General features: G+C 51.8%; 1 non-coding gene across 1 annotated transcript; it reads right to left on the reverse strand.

Moving 5' to 3' along the window:
• Positions 1-2,172: 2,172 nt before the first annotated feature.
• TRNAF-GAA lies at positions 2,173-2,245 on the reverse strand. Its single transcript has one exon. It is a non-coding gene; the product is annotated as a tRNA-Phe (tRNA).
• Between the last annotated feature and the right edge of the window lie 13,552 nt (positions 2,246-15,797).

The following is a 15,797-nucleotide window of genomic DNA, read 5'->3' on the forward strand; positions in this document are numbered from 1 at the left end:
CTCATGCAAGAAACTGCCCAGCCTGCGCTAGCAGTGAGGCTCCCTCACTAACAGCTGAAATCAGGGAGAGCTGTGTGAAGTGCAGGGCCCCAGGGGTGCCTGAACAGGGGGGAACAACACCCCAGGTGCCCAGAGGAGGAGAGGTGCGTTGGGCTCCAGCCTGGGACTCTGCCTCCCTCCTGCCTAGCCCTGACTATGAAGCCTGGCCCTGGCACTCCTTCCTTTAAATGCCATGTGGGCAAGAGGAAGAGGGTGACAGCTGCAGGGACCAAAGTTGTGGGCATCAGGTGAAGCAGCAAGAAACAACAATATGATCAATCCACAGGAATCTCTAGCCAGACTGTTAAGTTCTAGGACTCCAACCTATAGCCGCCAGCCCATTGAACCAGCCAGACCAAAGACCTATCTCCAGGGGGGATCAGTCACCCAGCGTGAGGGCAAAACCTCAGTCTCTACCTGAGAGAAAGTAGCCAAACACATTGAGCTTCGGTGCTTTGTAGCAAAGCAACGTATCGCCACGAGGTCGCACTGAGATTTGAACTCAGATTCCAGGATTCAAAGTCCTGAGTGCTGCCCATTACACCATGGGACCTGCTGCTATTTATTTTTCTAGACCCCTGTGACTCTTGGCTGGTTTGCACTCTGCACTTATTGCTTCCCACCATCAGCTTCCTCTCGCGGGACTCTCTCTCCTCCAGTGACTGTGGTCCTGCACTACCGGATCCGTGGGTCCTGCCCTGAGTCCCTGCATCCCCCTGCTTTGTCTCCATTCCCTGCAGGCTGCAAAAATGTCAGGGGAGTCTGCTCCTCCCTTCACTCGGTGCTCCCGCTCATATCAGCCAACTGCAGCCTCATCTCCTGGAACTCGGCCAGCTGCCGCTTGATCCAATCGTACAGTCACACGCTGACTGGCTCCCCTGCCTGGATGCTCTTGTGGATATCCCACAGGTGACACTGCAGGACTTTGCACTGTTGGGTTCTTTAATGTTGTGGTGTTTCCCCAGCCTCCGGAACAAAGCCGCCAACTCCTCCCTCACCGACTCCCACCAATCCCCCTGGTAACCACAGAACCCTCTGATGCTTTCCCGTTCTGCCAACACCGCCAGGCCTCGCCCCCCTGCTCCTTTATCTGGCAAGCTCTGGCTGTTCAGCTTCAATATCCTCTGCCGTGGGTCAGGGAATTGCCCACATTGAGCACACGGTGAGAGCTGCGTGATCCGAACAGTCCATTGGCTCCACCCTGCACTGGGCTGTCGACGTGCTCTCCTTCACGTAAATCCGGTCAGTGCGACCCCTGGCCTGTCCCCGCAGAAAGGTGTATCCCCTCTGCGGCTGGTGTGAGCTCGGGTCAGAGGAATAGGAGGAACACGTCCTCTAAGCCAACCTCACTACAGACCTGCGCCAGGTAGTGCTCATCATAGAAGAGTTTCCTCTGACAGTCGGGAAAACAGGACCAGCAGTCCTCAGGCCGGTGCAACAATTTAAATCCCCCCCGACACCAAACACCGTGCGGTCTAAAAGAAGGGAGCCAGTTCCTTCATAGAACTTTCCTTTCATGCCTTAATTGGGGACCATACACACTGATATAGCCGTAACCAGTGCCATGGAGCACAAAGCCACCAGTAATGCCCTCCCTGGTTGGAGCTCCAGCCCCTTCTGTACTCGCACTGTGAATGTGAAGAACACGACTCCAACCCCATCATTCTTCCCTGGCCTGGAGGACCAGAGAGATGGGCCCTTCCTCCAATCACCCTCTGCCCATCAAGCTACCCTAGAGTTGTTAATGTGCATTTTCTGAACACCCACCATGGCTAAAGCCCAGCTCCTCCTGGGCCCCCAACTCCCTTCCACCTGGCCACTTTCACAGATGCCCCTTCCCTGGTACTGCCCTCCCTCAGCTGCACAGAAGAGTTTTCATCCTCTATACCCGCCTGTCACTGCCCAGCACCCCCTCTAGCACTCTCTTCCTGTCATATTGGGTCCACCAATAACTCACTTAGGAGAGACAGCTCCTGTCCCTCATTGTTAAATGTCAGGCCAGCCAATTAGGGGTGGAAGCCCACAATATCTTTTCCTACTGCAGAGCCCAAGCTCAGGGACTCACCTTGGGTGCAGGGACCACTGTGCTCCCAGAAAACAAGCCACCACTGGGCAAAAAGGGATGAAAGGGCCTGCCAAAGCCTGGGATTGAACCAGGGACCTTTAGAACTTCAGGCTAATGCTCTCCCAACTGAGCTACTTTGGCAGCTGTAGGGGAGTATTTTGGCCTGTTGCTTCTCTGCCAGAGATATTTTTACAGCAGTTGCACACAAAAAGGAGGTCATTGGGAGCAGCCCATGAAGACAAGACTCGCTTTTGCCTGCCTTGCTCAGCTTGACTTGCTGCCTCACCCTGTTCCTGCCCTAGTGCCCGGGTTGACCTGGTGGTGGAAGGGGACTGGGGGCCAGTGGCTCGGGGAGGAAGTTGAGCTGGACCCTGAGCTAGACTAGACCCTGGCGGTGAGAGTCTGGCCACCACTTGCCGCCTCACCTGTTGTGTATTTGGTTGTCATGGTTTTGTTGCTATGGCAACTGAGTTAGATTATTATGGGTTAGCTCAACCGGTTTCAACCGGCTGAGGAGCTCTCTATATATATGTAAATAAAATGGAGGTTTTGGTTAGCTGCCTGCTCTCTGGCCTCAAGTCATTGTTTCCTACACCGGCTGCCCCAAGGATATAACACTGGCGACGAGGGTGAGACTCCGGTGCTGCTCCAGTAACAGAAGGAAGTAGAAGTTAAGGTAAAGAACAAACAAACAAAAAAGCTGCTTGTTTGCACTGACTGTGAAAGTGAAACTAAAAATCATGGCTACTCTGACCAGGCCCCTGGAGCCTTTTGATGAGAATACAGAGCAGTGGCATGTGTATACTGAGCGTTTTGAGCTTTTTGGTATTGCAAATGACATTACAGAAGCGAAGAAGGTGCCAATATTCTTAACTGTTGTAGGGGCTAAAACCTACTCTCTGCTACACAGCTTACTACACCCTGTTAAGCCTGAGACTAAATCTTACAGTGACATTGTGGAAATCCTGGGGTCTCATTTCTCCCCAAAACCACTGGTAATTGCTGAAAGATATAGGTTCCACAAAAGAGACCAAAAGGAAGATGAAACAGTTGTACAATTTGTAGCCATTTTAAAAAAGCTAGCAGAACACTGTGAATTTAAAGAAATGTTACATGATGCCCTGCGTGACAGGTTAGTGTGTGGCCTGTACAGTGAAGCTATACGGAAGCGCCTACTGACAGAGGCTCAGCTTACCTTACAGAAGGCTGTTGATATTGCTGTCTCCATGGAACTGGCTACAAGGGAGGCACAATACATCGGTGCACCCCCTAGGGTGCAAAAAGTGTCACAAGAACCGACCCACAAAACTGTGCAGAGTCAAGAATGTTACCGCTGTGGTAAGCCGGGTCACCAGGCATCAGAATGCTGGTGTAAGGACCTGGTGTGTCGACACTGTGGCAAAAAGGGACACATTGAGTGTGCCTGTAAACAAAAGAAAGAGAGGCCTGTGGTCTGGCCGACAAAAAGAGGAACCCTGCATACCCTAGAGCAGACCCAGGATGATCAAGGTGACACCTCATCGCAAGAGGAAGTGCCACTGCATGTTTTGTCTTTGGCAATGGGCTCACATGAATACTGGGTAACCCCGTTATTGGATGGCAAACGTATACGCATGGAACTGGACACCGGTGCAGCCGTCTCACTGATCTCCGAGACTGTGTATAAAGAAAAGCTACAGCATCTTCCGCTTAAGGCAACAAAAACTGTTCTGAAGACGTATACGGGAGAAGCTGTGCCTATGCTGGGCACTATTGATGTTAAGGTGGAGCTCAATGGACAGGTGGCTAAATTGCCACTGTTTGTGGTGAGAGGTAACTACCCAGCCTTAATGGGTAGGTCTTGGCTTGGGAAAATTCAACTGAACTGGGCAGAAGTGCACCGGATGACTAAAGAAGAAACCAGTCTAACCCCTATACTAAGGAAACATGCTGCTGTTTTTGGAGATGATTTGGGAAGTATGAAGGGAATCACTGTGACATTGAACATTAAACCTGGCAGTCCACCAAAATATCTGAAAGCCCGAACTGTGCCATATGCCATCAGGCCAAAAGTTGAAGCAGACCTGGAGCGCCTGGTCACCAATGGAGTCCTAATACCAGTTACCCATAGCTCATGGGCCACTCCTATCGTTCCAATCGTGAAGAAAGATGGCTCTCTCCGGATTTGCAGTGATTTTAAAGTCACTGTCAACCCAGTGTTGTGTGCAGAGCAATACCCGCTTCCCCGCATCGATGACCTCGTCCCCCAGCCAGGCCTGCGAAAAAAGTTCAGTAAGATTGATCTGAGTCAAGCATATTTACAGATGCACGTCGATGAAAAGTCCCAAGAGCTGTTGACTATTGTGACTCATAAGGGGCTTTATCGATACTGTCGTCTACCCTTCGGAATAACATCTGCTCCCGCCCTGTTCCAGAGGGCTATGGACCAGATCTTGTGTGGCTTGTCAGGAGTTCAGTGCTATCTGGATGATATCCTGGTCACTGGAAGAAATGAAGAGGATCACTTAAAGAATTTAGAGGCTACCCTACAAAGACTGGAAGAGTATGGCCTACGAGTTCGCAAAGACAAATGTGAATTCTTCAAGCCCTCTGTTGAATATTTGGGACACATCATTGATTCTGCAGGTCTTCATAAGGCCCCTGCAAAAGTTAAAGCTATTGGGGAGGCTCCCCCACCTCGAAATGTAAGCCAGCTGCGCTCGTTTCTAGGACTCCTGAACTATTATGGAAAGTTCATCTCACAGTTAGCCACACTGCTAAAACCACTTCATGAGCTCCTTGGGCAGAACAAGGCCTGGAAGTGGACTGAAGCCTGTGATGTTGCGTTTAACAAAGCTAAGGATGCATTGCTAAATTCTGAAGTTCTAACGCACTTTGATCCATCCTTACCACTGCAATTGGCCTGCGATGCCTCCCCTTATGGAGTGGGAGCAGTCGTGTCACATATTATGCCTTCAGGAGAAGAGAGACCTATTGCTTTTGCTTCACGCACTCTAAGCAAAGCAGAAACTAACTACGCCCAAATCGGACGTGAGGCATTAGGAATTGTTTTTGGAATTCGGAAGTTTCATCAGTACCTGTTTGGGCGAAAATTTACTCTTCTCACAGACCATCGACCTCTGACATCAATTTTTGGACCTTACACAGGCATTCCCCCATTAGCTGCTAGTCGTATGCAACGTGGGCATTGTTACTTTCAGCACACACATATGAAATCAAATATCGGAAATCCACTCTACACGGCAATGCAGATGGCCTCTCAAGGTTGCCTTTGCCGGTCAAACACCAAGATAGTGCCCACAAGGAAATCTTCTACTTTGAACAGGTAGAGAATACACCCATCACTGCTACTCAGATAAAGAAGGCAACTCGCATTGACCCAGTATTGTCCCACGTTATGGACCTGGTGATGCATGGAACATCTCGACAAACCTCTCCAGTCTCATCCGACCTTGTTCCCTACATGTCCAAGCGGACGGAGTTATCGGTCCAATCTGGTTGTTTGTTGTGGGGGAGACGTGTCATTATTCCACCACCACTGAGATCACAGATGTTAGAACAGCTACATTCCGGTCACTGTGGAATAGTGCGCATGAAGGAAATTGCACGAAGCTATTTTTGGTGGCCTGGACTGGACAGCGCTATTGAAGAGAAGGCAAAAGCTTGTATGTCATGTCAGGGTGTGAGGAATGCACCCCAGTGGGCACCCCTACACCCATGGGACTGGCCTGAAAACCCGTGGCAACGTATTCACGTTGACTTTGCTGGCCCCCTTGAAGGAAGCATGTTCTTGGTGGCAATAGATGCCCATTCTAAATGGCCAGAAGTCTCTATAATGCAGTCCACTTCTGCAGAGAGTACTATCCAAAAACTACGAGGACTCTTTAGTCGTTTTGGTCTGCCAGAACAACTTGTGAGCGACAACGGACCGCAGTTCGTCTCTCAGGAGTTTCAAAATTTTATGAAAGCAAATGGGATACACCACATCACGTCAGCACCATATCATCCGTCCACCAACGGATTAGCTGAAAGATTTGTGCAGACAATGAAAAACGCTTTGAAATCAGCAAGGGGACAACACTCCATTCAAAAGCGTCTGGATACCTTTTTACTTTCCTACAGAAACACACCTCATGCTACGACCCACGCATCTCCGGCCTTTCTAATGATGGGACGACAGCTGCGCACTTGCTTTGATCTGCTGAAACCTTCTGAACCCCGACAAATTGTGCAACATCAGCAGCAATATCAAGTCATCAGACGGGCACCCAGAGCAAAAGACCGAACCTTTAGCCCGGGACAGCCAGTTTTGGCTCGGAATTATACTTCCAGAGCTAAATGGGTTCCGGCCACAGTCATCACTCAAACAGGACCTGTTTCCTACACAGTCCGGACTGCAGAGAATCTTACCTGGCGGCGACATGTAGATCAGCTGTTGCCAGGTCATGCCAGTCCTCAGGACCCATCTGCAGTTGAGGGGTCTGACTTCACCTCTTCTGGTGAGGGATCGAATCACGAGTCACCTGTTTCTGACTGTTCTCCTCCATTACTGCCGGCGGCTGAGATACCCCTTTGCCCAGCACGAGCTGATACCACCTCCTCACCTGTTCGTGCTGCGGACCCTGAGCCCCTAGTGCTTTCGGGTGCAATAACACCAGTAGTTCGCCGTAATCCACGTAGAGACAGAAGGCCTCCTCATCGGCTGGATCTTTAGCTAGGGCGAACCCACGGTTATGGGGCAAAATAATCCCCAGGGTTTAGCCAGGAATGGAGGCAGTCTACCCTCCTTCTCTAGTCTAGTGTGTGTTTTATTTAGGGGATGTTCTTAAAAGGGGGGGAGGAATATGTTGTGTATTTGGTTGTCATGGTTTTGTTGCTATGGCAACTGAGTTAGATTATTATGGGTTATCTCAACCGGTTTCAACCGGCTGAGGAGCTCTCTATATATATGTAAATAAAATGGAGGTTTTGGTTAGCTGCCTGCTCTCTGGCCTCAAGTGATTGTTTCCTACACCGGCTGCCCCAAGGATATAACACCACCCTGTTGTCCTGGCTTCCCCCACTGGGTGTCATTTCGGGAGGGAAGTGGGGCTTCTGCCTCCCCTCCCCGATTTTCACACCGCAGAGGAGTGCGAACAGGAAAACGAACGGCTGCTCCACACCCCCACCGGAGGAACCCGGCGCCCTTAGCTGTGGGGAGTAAGAAGTGGCTGTTGGCTGACAGGGCCTGTCCCCGAGGAGCTGGAACAGCAGCTGCCGCCTCCCCCTCGGCTCCAGGCTGTGGGAAATGCTCATTGCCTGGCTGCATGGGCGGATGCTGCTCCGTGCTCTGGAGGTGATGCAGCCAAGGATGCCTCACCCAACACTGAGATGCAGCCACCTCTGGGGTGGGTTGTACAAGTCAGCAAATGAATTTGGAACAGGAAACGCACTGAAAGGACCAAGGCAGCTGCAGGAGGTGGAGAAAACCAGAAGCCCTGGATCCCAGCCCTGCCCCTCCCCCACTCTACTCCCTAACCTCCACTCTCCTCCCAGAGTTGGGGGGAGAACCCAGGAGTCCTGGTCCCCAGCCTTGCCCACCCCCATATTTCAATATGGCTCCATCCAACAGCTGCCCCCCCCAATTGCAGGGCAGTGCCATGGGGCACACCAGGGCCTGCCTGTTTGCATAGGACGGGCGACGCCAGTGCCCCAGGGTGGGGAGAGACGATGCTAAGGGAGAAGCAGGCAGCAGACACCCCCACGACAGAGAAAGAAGTGCTAGGGGGCGCCATGCTGCAAGGAGTGAGGGGGGTTGGCAGGGAATGGGAGGATCTCCCCTCACAGCAGGTGCATCTGTCTCCCCCGCAATTCCTCCCCAGCCCTACCCCAGCCCAGGCTAATCCCGGCCTAGCTACCAGGGTTACATTTGGCCTGGATTCCCCAGCTGCTGGGGGAGGGGTGTGGGGCTGGGGAGCATGAGCCTCCACTCCCCCTTCCCCCGACACAGCTGCATGGGCACTGACCAAAGGAGCCTGCAGCACTGCTGCCTAGAGGAAACTGAGGCACCAGCCAGTGACAGACATGGCTCTCCTCATCTGCATCCTCTTTTCCATATACAACCCGGGGGGGGAGGTAAACTCAGGGCAGTTGCATAGTTAACCTGTGGAACTCCTTGCCAGAGGCTGTTGTGAAGGCCAAGACTATAACTGGGTTCAAAAAAAGAACTAGATAAATTAATAGAGGACAGGTCCATCAATGGCTATTAGCCAGGGTGGGCAGGCATGGTGCCTGTAGCCTCTGTTTGCCAGAAGGTTTTCTCTGCAAATCTCAAAGGTTGATATAAAATACCCTAAACGTTTGTCCCACTTCTCTCTAGTTGTCTATTTCTAATTGAATATGCCCTGAGATTTTCCCGTCTCTCTAATTATAAAATGCTAACAAAATCTCAGATTTGCACCTTTTCTCAGATTCTTGAACATAGCCTGGGGGGGCAGGGCTGGGCTGGCAGGGGCTGCGGGTCGGGAGTGAGGGGCACCGGCAGAGCTGTGGGGGGCAGGGCTGGGCTGGCAGGGGCTGCGGGTTAGGAGTGAGGGGCATTGGCAGAGCTGTGGGGGGCAGGGCTGGGCTGGCAGGGGCTGTGGGTCAGGAGTGAGGGGCACCGGCAGAGCTGTGGGGGGCAGGGCTGGGCTGGCAGGGGCTGTGGGTCAGGAGTGAGGGGCACCGGCAGAGCTGTGGGGGGCAGGGCTGGGCTGGCAGGGGCTGCGGGTCAGGAGTGAGGGGCACTGGCAGAGCTGTGGGGGGCAGGGCTCGGCTGGAAGGGTGCTGCGGGTCGAGAGTGAGAGGCACCATCAAAGCTTGGGTGGGGGCAAGACTGGGTTGGTAGGGGGCTGCGGGTCCAGAGTGAGGGGCACCATCAAACCTGGGGGTGGGTAGGTCTGGACTGGCAGGGGGCTGTGGGTAGCATAGGCGGCAGGTTCGTATAATTTTTGGTGGGGCCCAAAATGGTGGTCCCCCCCCCCCGCTCTCACCCTGTAAGCTGATATAAAATGAAGCTACAATGCGTCAGCACCACAAGATTACAAGGGTCAATTAAAAGTGGAAAGTCAGAAGCAGCACTTGCCTGCTTCAATATACGGTATTAAATTTTGTTGCACCTGTTGTGACAAAGTGGGAATGTTCTTAATGTTTTCTCTGAATACTGTGTGGGTGCCTCAGTTTCCCCTGCAAAGTGCCAACTGGCGGTGTTGGGGACAAAGAGATCAGGTGGCCTTCTTGTCCGGAAGAGACACAAAGGCCAGATGAGGGAGTGTCAGTTTGGAGGAATTATTTCAGCTCAGTGCTAATGTGAACACGAGGACAAACGGATATAAATTGTCAGTTAGGAAATTTAGGCTTGAAATTAGACGAAGGTTTCTAACCATCAGAGGAGTGCAATTCTGGAACAGCCTACCGAGGGAAATAGTGGGGGCAAAGGACCTCCATGACTTTAAGATTAAGCTGGATAAGTTTATGGAGGGGATGGTACGATAGGATAACGGGTTTAATCAATAGGTCAATACCGTGCCACTGGTAATTAGTACAAAGGGTGAATGTTGGGATATTGTTAGCCCTTTCCAGAGGGTCTGGCTGGAGAGTCTTGCCCGCATGCTCGGGGTTCAGCTGATCGCCATATTTGGGGTCGGGAAGGAATTTTCCTCCAGGGTAGATTGGCAGTGGCCCTGGAGGTTTTTCGCCTTCCTCCGAAGCATGGGGCAGGGGTCGCTTGCTGGTGGATTATCTGTTACTTGAAGTCTCTAAGGCCTTGTCTACACTACAGGACTATTTCGAATCTACTTAATTCGAATTTGTGGATTCGACCTTATGAAGTCAAATTTGTGTATCCATACTAAATACACTAATTCGAACTTCTGAGTCCACATTCACGGGGCCGGCGTCGACTTTCGAAGCGGTGCACTGTGGGAAGCTATCCCACAGTTCCCGCAGTCCCCGCTGCCCATTTGAATTCTGGGATTTCCCCCCAATGCATGCTGGGGGAAAAAATGTGTCGAGGGTGGTTTTGGGTAACTGTCGTCATTGAACCGTCAATCACGCCCTCACTCCCTCCTTCCCTGAAAGCGCCTGCGGGCAATCTGTTCGTGCACTTTTCTGGTCAGTGACAGCGTGGACGCCACAGCACTGCAAGCATGGAGCCCGCTGCGATCCTCGCCGTTTTCTCCTCCTTGCACTTTATCGTCCACCTCTTCCACATTCAGCTGCTGAGAAATTGGGCTACTTTTCAATGGTTCTGCAAGCACTGGGGGACCATAGGGGCCTTTTTACCAACATGAACGTCGTATGGCCGGGCAAGGTTCCTGATGCGTGTGTTCTCAGGAACTGTGGGCTGCTCAGACGCCTGCTGGAAGGTAGTTTCTTCCCGTACCACGAAATAACTGTTGTGGATGTGCATTTGCCTATAGTGATCCTCGGTGACCCAGCCTGCCCGCTAATGCACTTGCTCATGAAGCCCTATACAGGCGCCTGGGACAGCGACAAGGAACTCTTTAAATACCAGCGAGCAGCGAGCAGCGTGACCTGTGACTGTTCAGTTTCTTTACAGAGAAGCTGAACCTGCCCCTGTTTCTTTACCCAGTTACTGTTGACTCTCCTCTTCGGTTAAATACCCCGTTCTCCCCATTTCCTCCGCTTCCAAGACACGTGTAAAAATAAAATACATGTCACACTGTTACTGAGGAGAGGTTTCTTTATTCATGACTTTTCGTTAAAGGGTCGAAACTGGAACGCAGACTGCGGTGGGTAGGGTGTGCGCTGATGTAAAGACCGCCTCTAAACTCAAGGAATGACAGGCTCCTGCTCCTACAGCGGTCCGCATTGCCGGACTGCTTGTTTCAACGGAGCCTGCCATCCCTCCTTTTTGGGATTCTGTGTGCGGGGGGCTATGTGGCCTTGTGGCGGAGGAGGACGGATACAGATTCCTCTGCTGCGTGACTCAGCGGTCCACGACAAGGACCGCTGTATAAGATCTGTACCCGCCCTCCCCCGCTAAAAAGTCACATCCCCACCGCCCACACAGAACCTGGAAACTACCTCCCATACCGACCACGGTGCCTGCTGACTGCACTGTGTGTGTTACCCGCTGCTGATCCGGCCCCCATGTCTGTACCCTGCGAAAGGTGCCTGTCCTATGCAATTAGCAACGCACTTCCCCACGCACCCCATTCAAACACAGTCTTCAGTGAGGAAACATGACGGAAACAGTACTTAACAGCAAAGTATTTTTATTACTTAAGTACACAGTTATGGGATGGGACTGGGATTGGGACTTGTTTGAGTCCGGAAGGGAAGGACTTATGCAAACGTAGGGTATGAGAGCTTTTGGTTACTTGAGCACTCTGCTGGGGTGCAGTGACAGTATTCACGGCCCAGGGCGGGCATCCTCCTGGTTATTTAGGGTGAGGGGGGTATGTGACTTTGTGGCGGTGGAGGGCGGTTGCAGAGATACTGCCGGGGGCTCTGTCCTGCAGCGGTCCTGCAGAACATACACAAGTCGCCGGAGCGTGTCCGTTTGCTCCCTCAGTAGTACAAGCATTGCTTGACTCGCCTGCTTGTGTTCCTCACGCCACCTCTCCTCCCATTCACTGTGTGAGCGCTGGTACAGAGAGACTTTCTCCCTCCACTGCCTCTGCTGGTCCGCCTCGGCTAGGTAGCAGCCCACACATTCATCGAAAATCGTGTCCCTTGTCTTTTTCTTTCGCCGCCTAATCTTCGCCAGCCTCTGCGAGGGGGATGCTGTGGAAGGTCTGGAGACAGTGGAAGCTGTGAGATGGGAAACAGTTAGTTAATTCCTTGCAATGATACTTTTTTGCAAACAATTAACTGAGTCTAGGCTGTCTCTGTGAATTTTTTGTTGAGACCCCTGTGCCTGCTGTTGCACAAATCATTTGCGCGGTGGATTCTGGGTAAATGTCGCCAGTCATTCCTTCCTCCGGGAAAGCAAGGGCAGACAATCATTTCGATCACGTTTTCCATGAAATGCCCTGGCACACGCCATAGCGTGGCAACAATGGACCCTATTTTGCCTTTTGTTTATGTCACCGTATGTGTACTGTATGCCGCTGACAGAGGCGGACCAGCAGCGCTACACAGCAGCATGCTTATGCTTTTGCATGACAGCAGCGATGGTTACCAGGCATACTGCACCTTCTACCATACCATGAACTGGTAAGAAGACGGTAATAAGATGGTCATGGTTACCTGTCCTTTTGCACTGGGCCATTTGGTGCTGTCATAAGTGCCCCTGGTCGATCAGCCAGGGGTGCAAAAGCAAAATTTGGGAATGACTCCCTGAGTCAATCCCTCCTTTTTGGGTATCTAAAAATAGAATCAGTCCTGCCTAGATTATGTGCAAGTGTACTAGAGAACCACTGTATCATACAACCAGAGACCACAGCTGCTCTCTGTCCAATCCTGCATAAATTTTGAGCTGAACGCTATTCACAGGGTGTGCTCCTGAAACAACCCCAGCTGTTCATTCCGTTCTTCCCCCAGCCTTCCTGGGTTCCAATACCATTGTCCCCCCACTTGTGTGATGAAGTAATATAGAATGCATGAATAAGACACAGGTAGTTGTTTGTGAGAAATGAGTGGAAGGAAGCCTCCAGCTGCAATGATAGTCCAGAGATGACATTAAGGGGTGTGGAGGAGGGAGCCACTCATCCCTCTGCTAGTCCAGGGGCAATTGAATCTTTTCTTTACAATGAAGGGTGGGGGCTGATGGATCTCAGCCCCCTGTTGCAATGATGAGGACAGTTACCAGCCATACTGCACCATCTACCATGAAAAATTAGCAACAGGCGGCCTTGACCGACCGGTCCCAAGCAAGTTGGTACGGTTGTCATGGTTACCAGCCCTTTTGCACTGCCCCATGTGCCAATAGGCTGATGATGAGGATGGATTTCCATCGTTCCATCCATAGCGTGGGGAGAGCAAGGATGTTGGTGTTGAGTGCTGCACCATCGCGTCTATCTGCAGCATTCAGTACAGATACGGTGACATGTAAAAGAGTCAACAGAGGATTGTTTTCCCTTTAACTTCTGGGGGTCGGGGGGGTGCGTAAATTGCCGAGCTATGCCCCGACCCACCGCGGACACTGTGTTTGACCCTAGAAGCATTTGGAGATCAGCCAAGAATGCAAATGCTTTTCGGAGACAGCAGGAACTGTGGGATACCTTGCGTCCTCATTCCCCCCTCCCTCCATGAGCGTCCATTTGATTCTTTGGCTTTCCGTTACGCTCGTCACGCAGCTGCGTGCTAAGTCTGTGCTATGCCGTCTGTCCGTTTATTTATTAAAAATACTTTGGACCAGGCGTAACGTAACATTTCTTCCCCTACTTAGATGCAGGAGTCTCCGAGCGAGATCACCGTGAGGACAGGCACTGAAGGAGATAGAGAGCGCATGCTGCGTGAAATCTAGCACGAACCATGGACCTATGCAGCCGTGCTCTGGGAGGCAGTGCTCCCTGAATACTGCATGAAAGCCTCGCGCGGAAAACTGTGCTATCACGGAGCACCCAATAAGGCAGCTCTCCCCAGGAACCTCCTGCTGATGCTTATCGATTAACGGCAGGAGAGCTTCGTGGCGTTCTCCCAGGAGGATTTCTGTTCTATCACCATATATACAGAGACCTCCTTTTCACACACTTCAGATTCCTGTTATATTAAGAATAAAAGTTAACATGGTTAAAGCACTTACTGACTGCTCCTACCCCTGATTCAGGATCCGGGTTCCTGGCCAGGGAGGGTTGGTAGGGGATCTCCGTGACGGTGATGAAGAGATCCTGGCTGTCGGGGAAACCAGCGTTGTAAGCGCTATCGCCTGCCTCGTCCTCCACAAACCCTTCCTCATCTTCCCCGTCCGTGAACATCGTCGAGGAACTGTCCGTCGACACTGTCCCATCATCAGAGTCCATGGCCACTGGTGGGGCAGTGGTGGCAGGCTCCGTAGCGTCCGTTGGCCGCTTTGATTTTTTGGTAGCCTTGTCTGGGGTCCTTGATTTTCACGCGGCGCTGCGTTGCATGACGGCTGTATCCTCTGTCTGTATCATGGCTTTGGAGACCTTCTCGTAGGTCTTTGCATTCCGTTCGTTGGAGCGCAGCTCCGAAAGCACAGACTCCTCGCCCCACACACCGATCAGATCGAAGAGTTCCCGGTCAGTCTATGCCGGGTCCCTCTTTCTATTCAGAGATTACATGAACTCCTCTGCTGGAGAGCTCTGCATTGCTGCCGGTGCTGCGGAGCTCGCCCCGATGTGCAACCAGAACGTCAGATTCAAACCGCCCAGACAGGAAAATGAATTCAAATTTTCGCGGGTCATTTCCTGTGTGGCTGGGCAGAGAATCCAAGCTCGGGCTGCTGTCCAGAGCGTCAACAGAGTGGTGCAGTGTGGGATAGCTCCCGGAGCTACTAAGTTCGATTTCCATCCACACCTAGCCTAATTCGAACTAGCCATGTCGAATTTAGCGTTACTCCACCTGCCGGGGTGGAGTACCAAATTAGAACTAAAGAGCCCTCTAGTTCGAATTAAATGGCTTCCTGGTGTGGACGGTTGAGCGGTTAGTTCGAATTAATGCTGCTAAATTCGAATTAAAGTCCTAGTGTAGACCAGGCCTAAATCACGATTTGGAGCATTCAACAGCAGAGTCAAGGGAGAGAATTAGTTCAGGAGTGGGTGGATCGGCTTATGTTGCCTGCATCTTGCAGGAGGTCAGACTAGATGATCATAATGGTCCCTTCTGATCTTGAATTCTATGATTCTATGGAGCTGGCTGGGGAAATCGGGAGAGGCCCAGAACTTGGGTCTGGGCTCCCCACCCCTCAAGATGGACCTGACTGAGGGGTCCTGTTTTCTGTACCTACAAGCTCTGTTTTAGACTGTGATCCTGTTGTCTAATAAACCTTCTGTTTTACTGTCTGGCTGAGAGTCACATCTGACTGCAGAGTTGGGGTGCAGGGACCTCTGGTTGCCCCCAGGACCTGCCTGTGCAGACTCGCTGCGTAAGGCACACAGTGTGGAAGGGCTGAATGCTCCGAGGTCAGACCCAGGAAGGTGTGAGCTTCTTGCCCTGGAGACAGTCTGCTCAGAGAGAGGAGGCTCCCCCAGAGTCCTGACTGGCTTTGTATGGAGTAGTTCCAAAGCATCACAGCATCCCCTTCCACACCATGCGCTTCCCGGAAGTCCGCACAGGCACTGACACTCCCTCCTCTGGCTTTTGTCTCTTTTCCAGGCATTAGGAGGCCACCCGATCTCTCTGTTCTCCAACACCTTCAGTTGGCACCTTGCAGGAGAGCGTCCCAGGCCACCAGGAGACAGGGTTGCGGCCATTCTCTGTGCAGATGGCATCACACTGGCCCTCTAGGGCTCTACAACAATCACACCCCCTTTTCCACCATCTAGATCCTTGAGAAATGCACAGGGGAAACTGAGGCACCCACACAGTATTCAGAGAAAACATTAAGAACAGCCCCACTTTGTAACACCTGTATACGACTAGTTATACACTTTAAAGGGGTGTAAAATAGTCAAGTATTGTGCTAAACAAAATGATACTCCAAACTGACCACCAAATTTAAGTTGCACGTTTTTCCCCTCAGGTGAGGGCTCTGGGGTGGGGCTGGGGATGAGGGGTTCACAGTGCAGGAGGGTACTCAGGGCTG

The sequence above is a fragment of the Mauremys mutica genome, unplaced genomic scaffold, assembly GCF_020497125.1.
Source record: "Mauremys mutica isolate MM-2020 ecotype Southern unplaced genomic scaffold, ASM2049712v1 Super-Scaffold_100127, whole genome shotgun sequence".
Taxonomy (NCBI): Eukaryota; Metazoa; Chordata; order Testudines; family Geoemydidae; genus Mauremys; species Mauremys mutica.